Source organism: Echeneis naucrates, chromosome 10 (genome assembly GCF_900963305.1).
Source record: "Echeneis naucrates chromosome 10, fEcheNa1.1, whole genome shotgun sequence".
NCBI classification, from domain to species: domain Eukaryota; kingdom Metazoa; phylum Chordata; class Actinopteri; order Carangiformes; family Echeneidae; genus Echeneis; species Echeneis naucrates.
This window is the reverse complement of record NC_042520.1, coordinates 7,753,354-7,773,847: the sequence shown is the minus strand read 5'-3', so window position 1 is coordinate 7,773,847 and position 20,494 is coordinate 7,753,354. Positions and strand designations below refer to the sequence as shown.

The 20,494-nt window shown below is 42.0% G+C and overlaps 1 protein-coding gene across 2 annotated transcripts in view; it reads left to right on the top strand.

Annotated features, from left to right (window-relative positions):
* Positions 1-20,494, top strand: part of diaph2 (diaphanous-related formin 2) — a 338,700-nt gene that overhangs the window by 313,526 nt on the left and 4,680 nt on the right. The window lies entirely within an intron of this gene.

Sequence of the window (20,494 nt, the reverse complement as noted above, 5' to 3'; positions counted from 1 at the left end):
AACCTTCAGGCACTTCATCTCCACATGTACACACAAAGACACACACCATCTCCTTTCTCCCTCTGGTCGTGTATATAGTCTAAGTGATTGGATGAATAAGTTGTGCCATCCCATATGGTGGGCTGTCCTGCTGGATCTGATCACAGTAGTGAATGAAGGAACCCATGAGTCACCACCGGTTTGTTCTGGCGTACTTGTCACGCTCTGCTGCTTCATATTTCCCTCTCTCCCTCCGTCCACCCTGCCAGCCAACAGATGCCACGCCTTTTAAACTCTTTTATCCTGTCTTCCACTGTCTCCCTCTCTCATGCTCATCATAACTACAGTTTGTTTTTGCCCTCATACTCCTCCCTCCATATTCTTCCTCTGTCAGACTCTTTCACTACTATCCTTTCTATTCTTTCTTGCTACCTCCCCAGATGATGTGAAGTCTTTGCCCTGTACTTTGACAGCCTAAACATCAGTATGTTCCCCAAGCTCTGCACTTCCTTCACAGTCAGTGCCAACATCATTGTCATTTATAAACATTTTATGCCAGCTCTGTAGGGTAATGGCTAATTTCTCCCATCACACAGCTCTTCATTAAAAGTTGATTTTCTGTCAAAGTGTATCCTGATCAAATTAGCTGCAGCTACTTGGAGAAGTTTGGCTCCTCCACGGCATGTGCTCACTCTGATGCATCCTTGGTTATATTTTAATTCAGTTTAGATGCTCATGTATCTTCTTAAAGGGAACTCCTTTGATTTGATTAAACATTGTCTGGCTGAATACGTGATGTATGAGGTTACCTGTTATCGACGATGACAAAAGGTTAAATCTGTTTAATTAACTCAAGACAAATATAAGGTTTAAGAGGATATACTTATTAAAGGCAAATCAGGGCAACAACAGACTTTTGACAGACTTGTAAAGTGTAAATGCAACATTATGCACTATTTAGCACATGTGCACACAAACAAACTTTGATACCCAAGTAAGCATGATTATATGCAGATGAATGAGCAACCAGACCCCTACTAGGATTCATCAATCAGGTTTGAGGTGTGTGATAGTCAGCTGCTGGAGGCCAATGCTCAGACTACTCAGATGTGCTACTTGTGCTTGTGTCAATACTGGGGAAGTCAATGCATATCCACCAGGTTCATCACTCAACACATGCTCGCTCATATGTGTGCTGAGTGTAAAAATACAGCTAAATTCCACATTAAAAAGCCTTCGCTTATGTTTGGCAATTTCTTCACTTTCTTTTTGCCTTCCATCCTCCCTCCATTTCTCAATAACATTCTCTATTTTTCTTGCTTTTATTTATGCTCCTTTCTTCTTCAGTATTATTTTTCTGAAAAGGAAAATCAATACACCCCTTTTCTCAGCTGTGAGAAAACAGCTCAGAATGTAAACACTAACAATTCTGAAGTAGTATTTTCTGTTAGGATACGAAGTGTTTTTTGTTGCTGTTTTTTTTTTTTCTTCTTCTTCTTTTCTTTTCTTCTTCTAATCTGAGTTAGTGAAAGTATGTGCTCATGCTCTTCGTCTGATTATCTTTTTCCGTTCATGTTGTAGTAATGTAACAGCTCTTGCTGGAAAGACTGAGTCCAGCGCCATATTATATGGAAAGACTCAATAGGCAATAGTGTTAGTGGTGTCTAAATTACTGCTCTCTTAGGTACTGGTTACTTTACCAGTATTAACACAGTCATTATACAGATTGGTGAAGGACGGCTTCTGAGGTCCTGGCAGAAGACCAACCGCATGTTCCTCAGGGTGGCAGAATCATTCAGGAAGCATTGTCTGCTTCTGCAAACCCCCTCCCACCCAGCCCCCTGCCCTTCGGACTGTGTCTGTGGGACCTGGCTCTGGCCTACAGAAAAGATGGAAATTAGATGTCGGAGCGAGAGAGGAGGACCGGGGGAGTAAAGGGAGGTTGGAGTTATTAGTCCAGAATCTCGCCTGGGGCACCAAATGCCAGCGCTGGAGGCAGTGAGCAATCATTCTGGTAGGACTGCTGCCACTTCTATCAAGTAACTCAACCTTTCATGAAACAATAGTGACCCATCCTTCCTGTCATCTCCCGTACCACAACCATACACAGCAGTAATTTGACCTCTGCCTATAGCTTTACTTAGTTAACGAAGCTGACAGAGCTACTAATTAAAGACATCTTCCATCGAGTGCAGCAGGGTTGACATTTCACTGAAGCTGAGCAGTAGCAGTGCTGTCAGTGAGAACTTTAAACAAACATCTCTGAGTGCAACTATGACAGATCAGGAAAGATAAAATAAGGTATGGCTCTGTATTTAGTCCATTACAGGGTGGATATGGGAATGAGCCAGCACAAATCCATGCAAATCTGCATCAGGCACAGAGGTTGGAGTGGAGAAGGTTCACCTTTCCAATAACATGACATTTTCCACCAGCAATAATGCAGGCTTAATTCAGCACTGAAGAGCATCTGGTGCAAATTGGACATAGTTTCTGTTCAGCATGATAGGCCTTCTATTTACACCTCCCTCCCTCTCTCTCTAGCACGATAAGACTGTTGGGCCTATAGCACATAATGGGCCATTATTTACAGAGGATGCACAGAATGTGGATTTACCTTAAAAGTATATGGCAAGAATAGGCGGGAGAGCTCACTGTGTGTGTGTCTGCGTCCATATGTATGTGTATGCATCTGCATGTACCTGGGTAAGTGTGTGCATGTGGTTTCTAGGCATGTGTAGTTGGGGGCCACTGAGGAGGAGCATGTTAACCAGAGGAGCAGCCGGTCCACCAGATGTTCCTATTCCCACTAGGCTTGTCACAAGTAGACCTTTACTTCTCTCCTTGCAGTACACACACACACACACACACACACACACACACAGCAGCAGCAGCAGCAGTAGCAGACTATACATAGTACATGCGCATCAACGCCAAATGGTAAGATACTGTGCACTCATGCCACTGTGGATTTGCATAGATACACCACAACAGGGAACATCTAAACCCTCATGGCCTCTGTGATAAGGCGTTTTTTTTCCTTCCCACCAATGGTATTGTAAACGCTGTTGTTAACAAATTCCTTCACAGCACTCAGCTCCGTATTATAAATTTGTCTGAATGGATATTCTCGAAAAGTAAAAAGAATTCTTTTCATTCTTGTGGCACGTTGAATGCACTTACAAACCTGGACACACACTTGTTTATTTCCTCCACAATGCTTAGCATGGTGGACTCATTGTCATCTCCATGGACCATGGATAGGCGCCTTTCATAGTCCCATGATCCTAGGTAGAGAATGTGGCCATTTGGAAATGTCATGAGAAAGGTCGAGACCATCATCACGATCCAGTTCAACTGGCTGATTTATGAGGTTCTGGCAAATGACATATAGTAAGGGGCTGGTGGAACAAGGAGACCCTTATAGGCACCCCAAAGGTCACTAAACTTAATTTCAATTAGGCCTAGGGGAGGCCAGGTAAATATGTTGCTGGTGGTAGGAGTGCTGGGAAAATAGATTTACTTGTAATGACGTTGTGTTTATGTGGATTTAAGATGAGACTAATCAGTTGCTGTTAGAATTGATTTAAGAGTTTACAAACGCAATCCCAGATGAAACTACCATTTGTTGCGTTTTTCTTATTATTCAATGAGAAATTGCAAGTCTCTGTGCTTCCTTCACTACCTATCAATCACGCTGAATTGTGCATCCACTGAATCCCATCAATTACTGCTTTCTGTGTGACACATCCGACGCAAATTCTAATTAGCCAACAATTCACTGGAAATAGCCCCATTGTACAGAACAAATGATTTGACATTTTAAATATGTAAGTCAAAGTTTTACCACTAAAGCCAACTCTCATCATCCCATCTGTCCACCTCTACATATATGTCAAAAACACCCCCACACACAAAATATTTCAGAATGAGTCACAGATTGCCAGCAAATGATTTTCTGCTCAGAGAGAATAACAGGATCCCCATTCTCCCTTTAAATCAGGCTCTTTTTTCCCCCTTTCTTTGTTTACCAATGCTGTCTAGGATCCGCTCTGCTGGAATCCCTATTGATAGCTGCCTGACAGGGGGCCGGGTGGCTAAGCAGCCCAGAGGGGGTAGTGCAGTGTGCAGTTTGTGCTTATGTGTCGTGTAGATGTTAAACAATGTATGGTATTTTATGGATATCTCAATGGATTTTTTTTTTCTTGTGAATGCCACCACTTTCTGTGTGAATCAGTGTCTTGTTTTCAAACAGACCAGTGAGTAACCAGGTATGTGTGTGGATCTGTCTCTGTGTAGGGCGTGCGTCTCTTTGTGTGTCTGTATGTGTTTGTGTGTTCAGTGAGGGTGATGTGGCATGGAGGTCATTTCTGTCAGATCCAATGTCCAGGCCCATGCTGTGATGTGAAGGGCACTGTCAAGAGACAACCACAAGGCAGCACAGGTACAGCTGCCCTCGGTGCTCTTTTTCCTCTGTGGCACTGGCACACACAGACACAGAGAGATGCACACAATATACTTTAATGGGAACACACAACCAGGCACAAAGCTTCCTGTAAACTGACACACATGGTGGTGGAAAGCCCCCCCAGGGTGAAAACCCTGGGATCATACAGTCTCTTCAAAACAAATGCTACTGCCTACTTTTTGCTGGTGACTAACTATGCAACGCTGGGATGACAGATGCTATGACATATTGTCAGGCTTCAGTAAGAGGAGAGATCCTATTACAGACATTTTTATAGCCACATACAGAACTTCAGAAGAATAAAGTAACAACAAAAAACCAACCTCTAAATCCTTACAGATTCTTAGAGCCAAGTTCTGTTTCAATTAGAATTTGTTAAATTTTATTTTATATACTTATTTGTACATTCTCTTTGTCGATTTTATATTACTTTATCTTATGTGGTTACATTCTACTGCTGTAGCATGTGAATTTCCTCATCTTCAGGGCCTAAAAAATGATTATCTTCTCTTATCTTTGTAAGATGCAAAAATCCTGAAAAAAATAGGCTGATTTTAAATCAAAAGTAACAGAGAAAGAATACAATTTGTTCTTCTCATTCTGTGAGTGGAATTGGAAAAATGTAAGTTTCTCTTATGTAGATATAGAGCTTTGATTCCTAAAAGCCAAACTGATAACAGTCAGATTTCTTTATTCAAAGGATAGATTGCACTAGACCCCAAGCAGATTGTCATAAAAAAAAAAGACTGGAAAGCACAGAAGCACCCAAAAATGAAATTTTTCTCACGCCAAGTGCTTAGAAGTCATTAAAGGAACCTGATTTAGCATGTCAGTAGGAAAAATAAGTCAAATGTATCATATTTACAAATTCAATTGCACTGATTTAAAAAGTATATAGAAATTATACAATCAAAGTTCAATTTGGTTGTCCAAGTGTGCAAGAAAAAAGCAACAGTGAAGTTATGGAGAAATCTGCTCCGTGGAATAAAGGAGGGACAATCCGTGAAGGCAGCCAGTGTAGCGCAGGTACAATCACAGCAGCGCGCTCATGTCCTTGTGGCTGTGGTACAGTTGGTCTTGATAGACCCTGAGAGCTCTGTGGATGAATAAATCTTACAGTTAGGAGTTTTTACATTTTAGACCTTAGCAGTGAAACCATGTCTGTCAAGTACAGTGATATGTTTGCTAGTTTTGACTTGGAAAAAAAAAAAGAAAGAAGCTGGACCCAGCATTGTAGCTACTAGAGGGCGAAGACTAGAAGAACAATTGTGTATGTGTCCGTCTGTCTGACTCATGTAGTGTGTGTCTACAAATCTATCTCTCTCTTCACGTCTCTGTCAGTCTTTTTCTGTGGCTGTTCTCAGGCTGTACCCCTCCAGTGTACACTATGTCCACACTGCGGGAAAGCAGCTCTGAAACTTTAATGCTAATTGATCCCAGTGAAGAAGTGCAGACACAGGTGTGTTGCCGCGGGCTCTGGCTATGACATGGATGCCAAGGGATTCTGGGTGACCAAGGGGCTTATAGGGCCAGAGCAGAAAGTGCCACTAGCTGGGGCACAAGTGACCCAGTTCTTTTCTAATCAGCACAGGTATGGGTGTGTGTGTGTGTGTCTGTGTGTTAGACAGAGAGAGATAAAGTCAAATTAGGCAAAAAGAAATACAGCCAAATAGTCCCAGAAAATAAAGTATAAATCTAAAGATAAAAGTTAAGCGCAATAAAGAATAAAGATTTGGTTAATAAGGCAAATTCCATTAAAACTTTGACACCAAGTTCTGCCAATGTAAACACCATAACAGGAAGCACAAAAGCACAGCTCCTGCAGCCAAAGTGCACATTAAGTTCCCAGGTTCCTGGAAGATTCCCAGCTGAGAACCATAAGGCACAATGCTGGAATTCACAATGCAATGCTCCTGTGTGTGTGTGTGTGTGTGTGTGTGTGTGTGTGTGTGTGTGTGTGTGTGTGTGTGTTCATTTTATGAACAAGTATGGTAATTGTGAGCCTTTGAGCCACAGGAAAGCCCACATCTAAATCAGACTCAAGCTGCTGTGCAACTCCCAAGTTTCCTGTCTTGATTGTGTGGGTGTGGGAGGGTCGGATGTATCTGTGTGTGTGTGTGTGTGTTGGTCTGGGCAGAAGAGAGGCTTAGTGCTGCTTCGACACAGGTGCATGGATTAGGTGTGATCCCTCCTCATATTCTCAGTAGTATATCTTATTTGATGGCTTTTCTGCCATGTAAATCTCATCAAAAACTAGCTAACAATAGCACTACATTGACAGACGCCCAAGCATCTGGCGAGCCACCACTCTGAGTGTTCAGACTGCTGTGAACAACCTGTCTCAAGAAAGAGAGTGAATGACTGGAAACGATGCTCAAGGAGTTTGTGTTTGCGTGTTGGTGTATTGCAGCCTGTGCATGTGGGCAAAGGGATGGGGGAGAAAGGTGGTAGAGAGGGAGCCCGCTGCATGTTGATAGCCTCATAAATCATGAAACAGATAGCGCTGTGTCTTAACCAGTGTTGAGGCAGGTGACGGCATGTGATGATCTGCTTGTCTTGTTTCAGCTACCTAACTGACTATAGTCCTTCACTATGCTCAGAGGTAGAAAGAAGGAGAGAGGGAAAGAGAGGAGAGAAATAACTTTGGTCGGTACAGGGTCCCATTAAAGTGTGATGAGTGGCCTCAGTGACGGGCTCTGTGTACAGCACTTTATTCAGGAATGATCACTTATTTATAGGTGTTGGAGTTGTGTTGTTTGCTTGTTTTATTGAAAACCTTGTGGGTAAAGTGGCGGCAGGCTGCCTGGCATGTGAGCGCCACATCTCTAGAGGGCATCCCTGCAGAAAAATCTTCCTCCTTGATGAATAAGTGAAGGGGACGGATAAATTTTTCATTCACACAGAATCCATTGTTGCTTGAAATGTCTGGTCCTTGGGCATGTGTAGTCGACCTGCAGGCGGTTAAGACACTTTTATATATATAACCTTCCTTAGACACTTGCACTACTACACAAATGTATATGCAAGCACATAATGTATGTTCACAAACTCGAGCAGAAACACACCTACACCCACCATTCAAGTTGAAGACACCAAAGAACATCAGTAGATAGGCTGTCAGATGTAGTTAAGGAATAATAATAATAATAATAATAATAATAATAATACATTTTATTTGTATTGCATATTCAAACAGTCTCAAAGTGCTACAGACCACCAATTAACAGACTAACAACATCAATAAATGGATTAAAGGAGAGCCTAGAAAATGCAATTAGCCAAAAGCTTTTTTAAAAAGATAGAGGTTTTTAAGTTTTGTTTAAAAACATCCGTAGCCTGAGGGGCTTGAAGTGGTCAGGGAGGGCATTCCACAAACTCGGAGCGGCAGAAGAAAAGGCCCGATCACCCATGCTGCAGAGCTTGGTTCAGGGTTGAAGGGTGTTTGCAGGGGTGGTTTTAGAACAGAGGGTGCGTGAGGAGTTCCTGTAGCTAGAGGGTGGTATGTCCATGAATGCACTGGTGGGTGAGGAGGGAGACCTTATATTCAAGTCTGAGTGGGACAGGGAACCAGTGAAGAGTTTTCAGAATGGAGGTTATATGAACATGCTTGCGTACCCTCATCAGGATCCTGGCAGCGCTGTTTCGAGTATACTGGAGTCTCTGGATGCTCTTGCCAGAGATCCCGATGAGGAGAGCATTACAATAGTCCAGCCTAGAGGAGACAAAGGCATGGACAAGCTTCTCCGCAACTCCCAGGGTGAGTGTTGGACGGAGTTTGGCGATGTTCTTGAGGTGGTAGAATTATGTCTTGTCTTGTGTTTGATGTGGTTGTCAAAGGTGAGTTGAGGGTCCATGTTAACACCCAAGTTGGTGACAGACATGGAAAGGGAGATATTTAGGCCAGAGAAAGTGATACTGGTGGAACTGGTCAAGCTAAGGGAAGCTGAAATTCATCCACACCTCTATCTCCTCCAAGCAGGTGGTCAGTGTGGATGTTGGCAGGGGAACAGAGGAAGTTGGGGTTGTCCTGAGGTAAAGTTGTGTGTTATCGGCATAGCAATGGAAGAATATACCATGTCTGCTAATGGCATTGCCGCGAGGAAGCATGTAGATGGAGAAGAGGGTGGGGCCCAGCACAGCGCCCTGAGGGACTCCACAGGTGACGTTGTGGGTGTGTATATTTACTTTGCCCAGGGCGACGTGCTCGGTTCTGCCGGTCAGGTACAAGGTAAAACAGTTGTGGACATTTTCTGGTGTATTGCAGGCGGTGGAGGAGGATGTTGTGGTCTACAGTATCAAAAGCAGCTGTTAGGTCCATGAGGATGAGTAGAGATGGGGTGCCAGTATCTGCTGCCTTCAGGAGGTTGTTGGTGACCCTGACCAAGGCTGTTTCTGTACTATGGCCAGTGAAGAAACCAGACTGAAACTTTTCAAACAGGTTATTGTGTTTGAGGTGGTCATGAAGTTGTGCTGCGACTGTTTTTTCCGCAACCTTTGATAGGAATGGAAGATTGGAAATGGGCCTGTAGTTAGAGAGAACTTCTTGATCCAATGTGGGTTTTTTCAGTAGAGCTCTGATGATAACAGCTTTTAATGCAGATGGAATATGTCCAGCCAGGAGGGAGTGGTTTATGATCTTGGTGATGAATGGCTGAGATGGCTGAGATGTTAGCTGAAGGAAAAGGGTCCAGAGCACAGGTAGATTGTTTCATTTTTTTATGACGTCCTCCACCTTTTCCTGTGTGACAGCAGAGAAAGAGCAGAGGGGCTGGCTAATCTCAAACGATGGGTCAAAGTTGTTTTGAGTTATCGCGGCTGTTGTTGATGATGGTGGAATGAAACCTGAACCACGCAACCCTCAAAGCTTCTGCCTACGCCCTCTTATGTTCCCTGTAGGCCTGTTTGTGAACAGTCAGTCCAGAGGCCTCGAGGAAGGCAGTTAAATTAGTGTTTATCCACAACATGAGTCCAAGCTGGCTTAAATGTCACAGCACATATCTCCTCATCCTTCAAGGAGAGACACTTCCTAAATATTCTTCTATCAAAACTTTTCTCCCCTTTTGCAGTCAGAAAGATTATATTAATTACTTGGGACAAGGGTGATAACAAGAAATAATATCAAGAGAAATCGACAGTATGTGATTTAAAAGTTACAAGAAGTTACATTACTGCTGCTTCTGTAGCCAGCATGTCTGTACGCTCTCCGTCTACCACCTCCACTTTGAGTCTTATACACAAAAACTCACGCTGACAGCCACGCAGGCAAAAACATGAAGGTAGCAAAGTGTAGCCCATCACAGGAAGGGTGGTGGTGTTTTGTGTACATGAGGGAGCATCTTTCACTATGAATGATTTATATTAAAAGAGAAAGTGAAAAGTCTTTCTCGAAGCACACCCAGCCTGCTCCTTCCCCATGTGAACAGAAGGGAGCATCTTCAAATGGCCAAATGGGTCTAGTGGTGATGGCTTGGAGGAAAGAGTAAGGCTGCTCACTTGCAAAGCCTCCTATGATCTTCACCACCACTCTCAGTGCGTACTGGGACACATCATAAAGGGGATTAATAAATAAATAACACACAACACCATATTTTATTAACTTGGGTAAGGCATCAGTGGTGAGGGGTTCCAGAAAATCCTGAGATTGGATGGCAGCTCAGATTGAGGCTGGAAAGCTTGTAGCATCTGTCTAACAGATTTATCTTTTTCTACTTTTTTGGCGAAACTGAAATTAACATGAACTGAATCCCTGCATCTTAATGCAATGGACCTGTGTATGTGGATTATACAGGGTGTCCATAAAGTCTCTTGACAACTTAAAAAATGTCTTACAAAAGCAAATGAATATCCACAAATATGTGGAAATTGTTACAAAATGAGGAGTAGATATTGAAGTTTATTTGCCCCATTTAATACACCTCTACATGGGCATCAAGACGGTACATGTTCACTGTAGCACAGCCTCATCAATGGTCTCAGTGGCATCAGTGATCATATCATACACGATGTCTTTAACATAACCCCACAGAAAGAAGTCCAGGAGAGTGATATCTGGTGAACGAGGTGGCCACAGAATCGGGCCATCCCTTCAAAGGGTTAGGGTTAGGGCATTTACCACTACCTACTGTATTTCATCAACAGGGTACCTGAAAGACCACAAATGCAATGTGACTGAAAACTCTGATAACCACTGAGTACATCCAACAAATCTGATTAAGATATCATCAACTGCCTGCGTGATATTTTTTTAAATTGTAAAGAGACTTTATGGACACCCTGTACAAGTTCATGTTATTGAAGGGCAAATAAAAACAAAGTGATAATGAATTAAATTACAGTACAACACTAACTCACTGATGTTCTCTTTTTTTAATTTATATACAGATGCATTTGCATATTCATGAAGCGGTGATTTCTGAACATGTAATCATTTGTATTATTCATTGTGTACATTTTTCTTATCCGTATAATAGAAGTCCAAAATAAATCAAAACGCACATAAGTTCCCAAACCAAGTGGAATTAATTAATAGTTTTATGATTGCTCATTTTTCCTGTCCAGGACCTGTTGAGGTGTTAAATAGACAGTATATTAAAGGAAGCTCACACATTAAAGTTTTTTGATGCATCAAAATCTTTTGATTTTGATGAGCAAATAATTGAAAATTCATCTCATCAGGTTAAAAGCCAAGATTCTTTGCTTCTGCTCACAGATATAGAATTGCCTGGTTACTTAAATATTTAACTTTACATCATACCAACAAGAAAATACGATTATAGTGGAGGGAAAGAGCATTAAAGACATGAGCGGTCGAACAACCTTCTGTTTACTTAGTTTCTTTATTTACTATGAGGTGTTAAGAGAAATCTAACACTATTCCTAGAGATGGGGCTTTAGCTATATGTTTGTTCACAGTGAAGCAGTTGTGCCATTTTCTTTACGTGGCACAAACAAATGTTTATTTTCTAACCCCCTTCTTGGAGGGAATGCAGGATGTTTTTATAGCCAAGTATTAATACTGTCAGCATGATGCTGAGATTCTACTTGTTAGGTATTATCGCCACACTGCAAATGGCTTTGCGTGTGTGACCGGGAGTGTGTGTGTGTTCATGTATGTTTGTGTGTAATCGTGTGCGTGCTGCCAAATTTATTTGTGCTGCTTAGAATATGTGTCTGAACATTATGCACCTGTGAGCGTGTGTTTGTGTGTCATCTGGAGTGCACTGTGAAGGTGTCATTGTGGAGCCGAGGCCCTGTAAGCTGTCAGACGGTGAGAGATGCTGTGCCTCCAAAGGGCATGCTTTCTGGGCCTCTCCTGTCTATTATAAGCCCTGCAACACTCATCAAGGCTGTTGCAGTGCACCCCCATGTCCCTCAAGCATCCGGAGAGAGAAGCCACCTTTCTAACTAGGAGAGCCCTTGCCTCTAAACTTCACATACCCTTGTCTTCAATTTTGACATGATAAACGCACGCGGCAGTAATGAGGCTTTGGGTTGTCAGGGCATCCATTTTGTTTTTACTCAAATTGGAGGAGAACCAAACAATCCTACACTCTCTCTCCTTTTTGAGACACCTAGCCCTGATTCTCTCCAAGTTTCTTTGGTCTTAGCAATGCCAGGAGTTCACCCCTCACAGCCTTTTATTGTGATTCACATTAATCAATTAAGACCCCCATCCGACGTGATGTGTGTGGGGGGTTGGGGGGTGTTTGCAGGAGATGGTACCCTGCATACACAATCTTTTGATAAGAGTCAGAAGTGATGACACTGCCGAAGGTGGTGCTGGTGCTGCAGTGGAGATAGACTGCACTGAGGATCCAAAGATTGAGATGTTTTGCTATCTCGCCATCTGTAACAGTCACGCCTGGCAACATCTGAAACAGATCGCCTTGATACCAGCCACATCAAATCTCCAGTTTGCCAAGCAAATAGAATAAAACAATCTATCGATCTTGCTCCACCTCCCCTTGTATCAACACAATCCATCTGTGTTTATCAGGCTATCTGGCTTCCTATCTTTTGTTGTCTGCAGGCAAGCATTCTTTTCTTTTCTTGTCTTTTATTTTCTTCCTTCCTCCTCCCACGTTTGTTTGGTGATCCATCAGCCTATTTACCTTATCATTCTGCCAAACCATACATTTACACTCCCATCTGTCTGTCAAACTATATCTTAGCTTCCATTTGTCTAACTATCTCTCTGTCTGCTTATTCACCTGTCAATCATGTGGCTTTCCTTGGCTGCCGCAGGTTTCAGCCACTGTGGCCGACGTTGCCTCTGAATTTGTCAGACTGAAGACCAAAACATGAAGTAATTAGATGTCTATCAATTCAACTAAAGTTTTCCACTTTATTAACCTGAGTCACATTTTATTATGACAGATTTTTGTCAGTGTCAGAGTTGACATTCAACTAAATATATGGAAAAAGGTTATGAATTCTTACTTGAATTGTTATATTATGTGTTAAATTTGCTTCTTGGGAGATGTTAAACATGAAAGTTTATATTGTCAGAGTTTGTCCAGAGTTAATACATACTCAGTGCAGACTGTTGTCTGTGATCTAGATAGGTCTGTCTACAGAATCCAAATGGAAGCAGGTCACTGCTTTGGCTCGGTCCAGTTCAGATCAAGCCTCAACGGAGCAAGCCAGACGCTGATGTTCATGTAGTCAGGGGGTCTGGCCTCCCACTGAGGCCCAATCAGTCTTATAGGATCAGTGACTGGCCCCTTAGGCACCAGAGAGCTTTGGCCTGATGGATTACTCTCTCTCCTGGCTCAAGCCTATGAAAACCAGGCTTCTGCTAAAGGCCCCATCTGTGCTCCCCATGGCTTCGGCATGCCTTGTGGTCATTATCTTGGGCTGCTGGTGAAGCCCCAAATCAGAAATCTCAATTTCATGCATAAAATGTAATGTGCACAAACAATTATCAGCTGTTGTCAAAACTTTAAAAACAAATTACATCATATTTCGAGCATTTGATGGCTGTAGGTAGTGACAGAGTTTCACACCTGGCCTTTTAATATTTAATTTTGGCTGCTGACTGACCAAAACACCATATCATCATATCACCTAGGACTGAATGTTGTGGCATTTTACTTTTTCTAATTTTGCATTTGAACATGTATAATTAATTGATTGTTGATTCATTTAGTAACAAAAACTGTCTGCAGTTAATGAAACTGATGTATTGAAGCAGGAATGTGTGTTAAAATGTGGTAGAAACTGCTCCTCTAACTTGTACTACACAAAGTGTGTACCCGATAACTTTAGACTAAACCACATTTAAGGTTTCAAATTGAGTCAAAGTAAGGTGATGATGCCAAAGTGTAACGTAAACTCAAACAGCAGGTGGACCGGTGGGCAGTGCTTAGTGGTTTCTGGAGTTCACGCCTGGGGATGTGTTTTCTTTCATGGTTATACTTAGGTTTAAGCTTGCATCCTAGAACTTGACTGCTGAGAGGACAATCATGAATGGGGGTTCTGCCTCAGGCAGTGATTGATTTCATGTAACTGTTCATTTGGGCTGTGTGTGCCTTTGGATCCCTGAATGCCAGGATGCATTGTTCCATGACTGAGAATTCAAGTCCAGTAGAGATATTTTAAGAAGATTTCTGAACCTGAGGTGCCCAACAAGGACCTACATCTTCCTGTTGTATTCAGTCAAAAATCTAAGAAATATTAGCAATATTTTAAGGACAGCAATAGTTTCTATTTGTATTTTTGTATTCATTTATTTATATTTGTATTTATTTATTTGTGACCCACCGCCCAAAGACATGCGTGTCTAGGTTAGCTGGTGACTCTAAATTGACCGTAGGTGTGAATGCGAGTGTGAGTGGTTGTTCGTCTCTGTTTGTCTTTGTGCGTTGGCTCTGTGATGGACTGGCGACCTGTCCAGGGTGTACCCCGCCCCTGGCCCAATGTGAGCTGGGATTGGCTCCAGCAGAAGGGGAAGATGGATGGATGAATTTGTTTATTTGTTTTTTGAGATTACTGCACACTTAGACTCATCCAGAGCTTAAGTGCAAACAGATTTTACATGTATACGCAAAATCTCTTTTCTTCCTCTCTCCTGCTGCTTTGTCCCTGATAGAGACCTGTCAAAGATTTCCTACTGAGGAGATAAACTGGTGGGGTTTTTTTCCTCTAAAAATAAGTGTCTGAATATGTGCATTGGCTCCTACTGAAACATAGTTTGTGCCAGTCATGAGGCATTACTTTGGGACCAAGCTCCTTTCAGTGGTGCTGTTAAGATGTAGCGCCTGAGCCTGGGTATGTTTTTTTTGCTGTTTGTTTGTTTGTTTGAAGGTGTTAGAGAGAAATAGACTGCAGTTTATGCAGTATGTCCAGTAAGAGAAAAAAACAGGCTTACTTTCAATAGGAGGGAAAAAAAATGGACAACCAACATTGTAGGAAAAAAAAAACTGCTCTGATGCTGCTTTTTGAGTGAAGTTGCACAGCCCAGTTTTTGTCAAAGGGAGTCTGGATCTTAAATGGAACCCAGGGAGGAAGAATCATGAGAGGCTGGTGGGAGTAAGAATAGTTGTATTCTCTATCTGGGTCAGTCACCAGTCTTGCCATGCTTGCACATCACAGTATCCACTGAGATAGAGTGGTGATAGAGGCATTGGAAGATTAACCACATCCCTGCACTGTCAAAAGCAATTGCAATTGTTATGACCACCCCGGTTTTCATGAATCTCTCCTCGTTACAGTTTATCTCAACAGACTGTCGCTTAAACTCACTTAGCTTCCAAATTTTGTATACAAACTGTCAAGCAAAAATGTGAATTTGTATACATGCATGCCAAATCTCAATACTTCAAGATTTAGAGTCCATTTTAAGTTAAAATTCTTTGTTAAATGTTTAGATTGCGTTCTCCGCTTCTTGGGTCTTTAGAAATCCCAAATGGCTGCCTTCTTGTTGTAAACATTGGAGGTAATCAGGGGGATTAAAATGAGAAAGGAAAGCACAGGAGGAAGAGAAGGAAATTGAAAAAGCAAGACAGAAAGAAAGACCGTGTGTAGCAGGGAGACAGAAAAGGAGAAGGAGTGGGAGATTTTTGCTATCTTCCCTCAGCATGTTTATCCAGGCCTGTCTGAGGCATTTCCCTCTGTCATGCTATTCTGATCACCTCTGCCTGCTTTGGCATTTTCTAAGAAAACACACCAAAACATGTCAAGCACCGGATTGCAGCACCCTCATTCTCAGATCCCCTGACATTCGCACAACCCCCTTTTTAGGTGACGCGTCTTCAAAAGGGAAAGAAAAAGCTTGCTATAGGTAAAAACATGCTAAATTGAGACGGAAATCAGGATTTCAATAAGTAATGTGTTAAATCACAGCCATAAGTTGAACTTCTCAGGAAGGTTAACAGGCAGATCCGCTAAACAGGGCATATCTAAAAGCCAACTTCATTACAAGTAAAATGTTTTGCAATCTGATCATTTTTTTAAGTAAAATAAAGTAAATGAAGATTTTGGTGAGGCAAAGAAAATAAAGTGTTTGATGAGTCCATACCAAAAAATTTGGACTTCTGTGTGTTACAACAATTACAATGTTTTTAAGTGTCTTTTTTTTTTGTTTTTTTTTACTCAATGTGAGAAACCAACACAAAATCAGAAATGTTTTCATGGCCAGAAGCAACATGGCCTTCATGTTTAGTAGGGTTTTTTCTTACAGAACAACTCTCAGTTGCAGGGAAACTTTGTTGGAAAAAACACTTATTTCAGATATTTTAGTGGCTTCTTATAAATCAGTGAGTGTCTTGAAACATCAGGCAGGAAAGAGAAAAGTATCAGTGTATCACTGACCGCCATTTACATCATCTCCCCCTCCTCCCCCTCGTCTTTCTCCAGCTCTCCACAAACTTAACTCACCTTTTCTTCAGTTGGACTATTTTCCCCTCCCCTGCTCCTTCTTTGGGGTGATTACTCTTACCAGTCAACGAGGGGCTGTGTTTGCCATGACTGTAGTTTTGCGATACCTGGCCCATAACTTTCAGTACAAAGAAATAGCTTCTCTCCCTCTGCATCCCATTTATACACCATATCTTGTTTCCGTGTAGGGAGTTCCATTACTCTGTGGCTCGGAGGCTGGCAGAAGGGGGGGAGGGGCAGCAGATCAAAAGAGGTGATAGAAGGTTGTAGCTGAAGCTGCTGCAAGTGCTGCAGACGTTCACCCCTCAACAGAGAAGCAAACAAAGCACACAACATGTTGGATGTGCAGCAAGCTGAGATTTAATTGCGTTTATTAGGTTTTATCACATCAAAATTTGAAGTGCAGAACAACTCGAGGAAAAGCAGTGACATGGCAGGCAAATCATATCATTGTTCACTTGTTTACCTCAAAAGAAAGTAGTGCATCATTTGCAAAAGTACACCAGCGATGATCCTTCTCCATGAAGGTTGCAGTTTTGGAGGGCGGAGTATTTGGTGCTGTTGAATTGGATTACATTATTCAGACGTGTTTCTGTTCCTTGGACAACCCTCACTGATATAAATGACACAGAAAAAATAATAGATACATCTGTCCACTACTACTGAAACGCATGACAAAATGCAGCCTCGCAAATGGCCATAAAAGTTGAATTACTACCTCTCTAAAATAATGTCAATACAAAGTGAACATTCTAACCTTCATCAAGGAGGATTTATTGCTGGGCTGTTTTATTACACTGCATTTGTTCTGGCTAGGCCATAAACTGACAACTTCTGAGTGTATTATGCAATACATGCAACTCCACTTCTCCCTTATGATGCCTCCTGTCTCTCTTCTGCAGCTATTTACACATATGATTAGTGAGTGTGTGAACCTGACCTTGTTATTATGGCCGTGATAAATGTGATTGCCATGTTTTGATGTTGGCCCAGAGTCTGATACTAACCAGACAATATTTAACTAACATTGCATAATCCCTCTAAAAGTCTTTCCTGTTTATAGTGGCTACTGAAAGGTAATCCCTCATGCTGAAAGCGTTTGATGGATGACTGGCAGTTTTTTGTTTGTTTGTTTGTTTGTTTTTTTCCTCTTGCATATCATAAAGCAGTATCGTGATGTAATTCTACACAGTTAGGCAAAGATGACAGGCAAACAAAAGTCATGATGATATTTAATCTCTTTTGGGGAATTCATCAGGGAAAGCGTACTTCTATCTCCCATCACAACATGACGTGACATCTTACAGTCTGGATAAGGTTTGAGTTCACTGTTCTGGCTAAAAGCATCTGCTTGAGCTGTTTAGTGATCTTGGCGTCCTCCCCTCCTCCTATAACCTTGTCTTCTTCAGAACCTCTCCCTTATGGCAGGGATTATCAAGATATACATTAAAGGATGTGCTTGTGTGCGTTATAAACAGAGGAGAAATGTGTGTGTTTGTGTTCTTGAGTGATTTCCTCAAAGCGCGATTTCCGTTGTTGCTGATGAAACAACAACGTATTTCCACTTGCATGAGAAAGATACATTTGTATGCGATCATGTATGTATGTGTCAGTGACTTCCCCCTCCATCTGCCCACCTACTCTAAAATCCTTGGTGCATTTAGTAACATTTAGAAAAACACTGCCAGCCAACATTTAATTAAGTTTTGATTTGCCAACATCTCCCTGCTGCAACATAGAATACCTTCTTTTCTTTTGTCAATTTCTTCTCCTGTTCTTGTGCTCCTCTGTGTCGCGCCTACCGTAATTCGGAAAGAAGTCGCCTCTGGGAGAAACAGGTAAAGAAGCCATCAAAACCAATGCAAGAAGAGTTGCAATCAGTGCTTTAAAAACCTGTAGAGTTTGTCTTTTGTGCAGATCTTCTCCTTTTCCCCGTCTCAATTTGCTTCCCCTCTTTGCGTGTGTGTGTGTGTGTGTGTGTGTATGTGCGTGCGTGTGCGCGTGTGTGCGCACTTGAAGAATTCAATTCAGTAGAGGCTTGTAGTAATGTTTCTCTCCCAGAAGAAATGGCTGCTGTTTGCTCAATTGTTGTGATAGATTGATACGAGGTGGGAAAAGGTGGGCTTTTATGCACTTGAAGATAGAAAAAGAAAAGTCTTTATGAGAAGGCAATAGCTCTTCATTCCTCTGGTGGACTGTTTGATGGGAGATGTCTCTTGCTGGAGGTTTTCCTCCCTTTTTTGTGAAGTCTTTGACAAAAGCCTTTCCTCTTCAGGCAGTTAGGTAAAATGCAATTACCCCAAAAAGCGTACTTTTCATTTGTAATCCAGCACCAAAAAGCTACCGTATATAAATCACCCTTCTGCTCCAACAAGTGGCCACACTAATAGTTGTCGTTGTTTCTAGTTGACACAGCATAGAAAATAGCTGCCAACAACAAAGCCAACAGTAATGTGCTGTTCTTAAGTGACATGCTCATATTAGTAATAAAAACTCTGGTGCGTTGAACCAATATAAAAGTTGTTCCATGAAGGATGATGAAAGTTGACGATAAAAGTTGTTCCCTTTAGAAACTATTAAAGACTGATTTATAAAGCGGTGGCTTTATGGTACATATGTGGAGTATAATATCACTCAAAAAATGATGTTGTTCTATTTGGTTGGAAAAGATTTGTGTGTCCTTTGTTCAAACCTTCAGAAGTAATCCTGAAGATCTGCTCGTGGATTGTTCCAGTTTCTCTTTTTCATGATTTTACTTGTCTCCTAATTCATTTATGGCCTTCTCTTTATAATCTTCTCTTTGATCCTCTCTGGTGTCTTTTTTCCCCATCCTATTTACAGTAATAGATGCAACCCAAAATGACCCCACATCACAGACAATAGGTCTGTACTCTCTCAGCGCTGATTTTTATGCTGCTCTGATAGACGGAGGGTTAGAGGAGACTGCTTGATCAGAAATGAGGTTACAGCAGTTGGGCTTGCAAATGACGAGCAGGGACGGATCTGCTTTTTTTCCTATTTGGGGGGGCTGGACCACAACAGCTGAGTTTATTTTGCACCATGTTTTGGCGTGACAAGCAGCATTGTCAACTTATTTCAAAAAGTATTTTAAATCTACTGACTTTAGATGAACCTAGTCCTCTCTCTTACATCCATCATATGATGGCACGGCAGTTAACATGAATGAACTGCTGACCTTCTCTGAGAGATGATTTTAGCAAATATAACCAAAATCACATTACAGGCCTTGTCTCGCGCTCATGTACTCATGTAATCACATCACAGTTCATTACAATTTTAAAATCAGGATTTAATCTTTTATTATAGTCTCTACTTGAGCACTGACAGAAGCAGAAGAGCTGACACCAGCTAACAGGAGGCAAAATGCAAAGACTCTACAATGCAAATGAGTTTTTCCACTCGGTTTCTGGCCTCATCTTATTGTGTATTATGGATGCATGTGTAACTCTTCTTTTCAGTGTGACACACAACTTGTACATGTTCATAAGTGAATGGGTAAGTACTGAGGCGTTTTGACATGGTGCCAGAGCATGTTAGATTTAATGATCACCTGCTATATATGAACACATGTTGAACTGTAGAAAGCGCAATAGAAAATTTCCCTCTTTTCTTCTGAAACACCTCAATGTGTCTTTCTTTTGGTCTTCCTGTTCCTCCCCTCCCTCCTTCTCTCCTCCTGTGCACCATCTGCATGATGCTTTGTATCCAATCTGAAGGAGGACTGCTCTCTGTTCTCTACTGTGATGGTGGAAGTCTCTCTGTGTGCTTGTGCGTGCACATTTGTGTATGTGTTCGTAGCTATCGCCGTCACTCTTAGCTCATTACCTGACATGATGGATGGACTGAGTGCCATTAAACAACACCCAGCCTGGGACAGCTGGCACTGACTAATGGGTATAATGGTGGCGGGATGCTTGGAAATACCGGGGAGTCCTGTGTGGGTGTGGCTGCAGTCATCTCCATGGCTGTGCTTCCCAGTTCTGTCCAGCTCCACCTGCCACCTGGCTGCCCAATGGATGCCATGGGTGTTCTGGGCAGCCGTGGTTGGATGACTCTGTCACAGAACTAACAGAGGAAACCCAAAGTGTTGATGGCCCGGCCTCCTGACCACAAACACAGCAGTGAAACATCCACTGCCAGTAATAATCA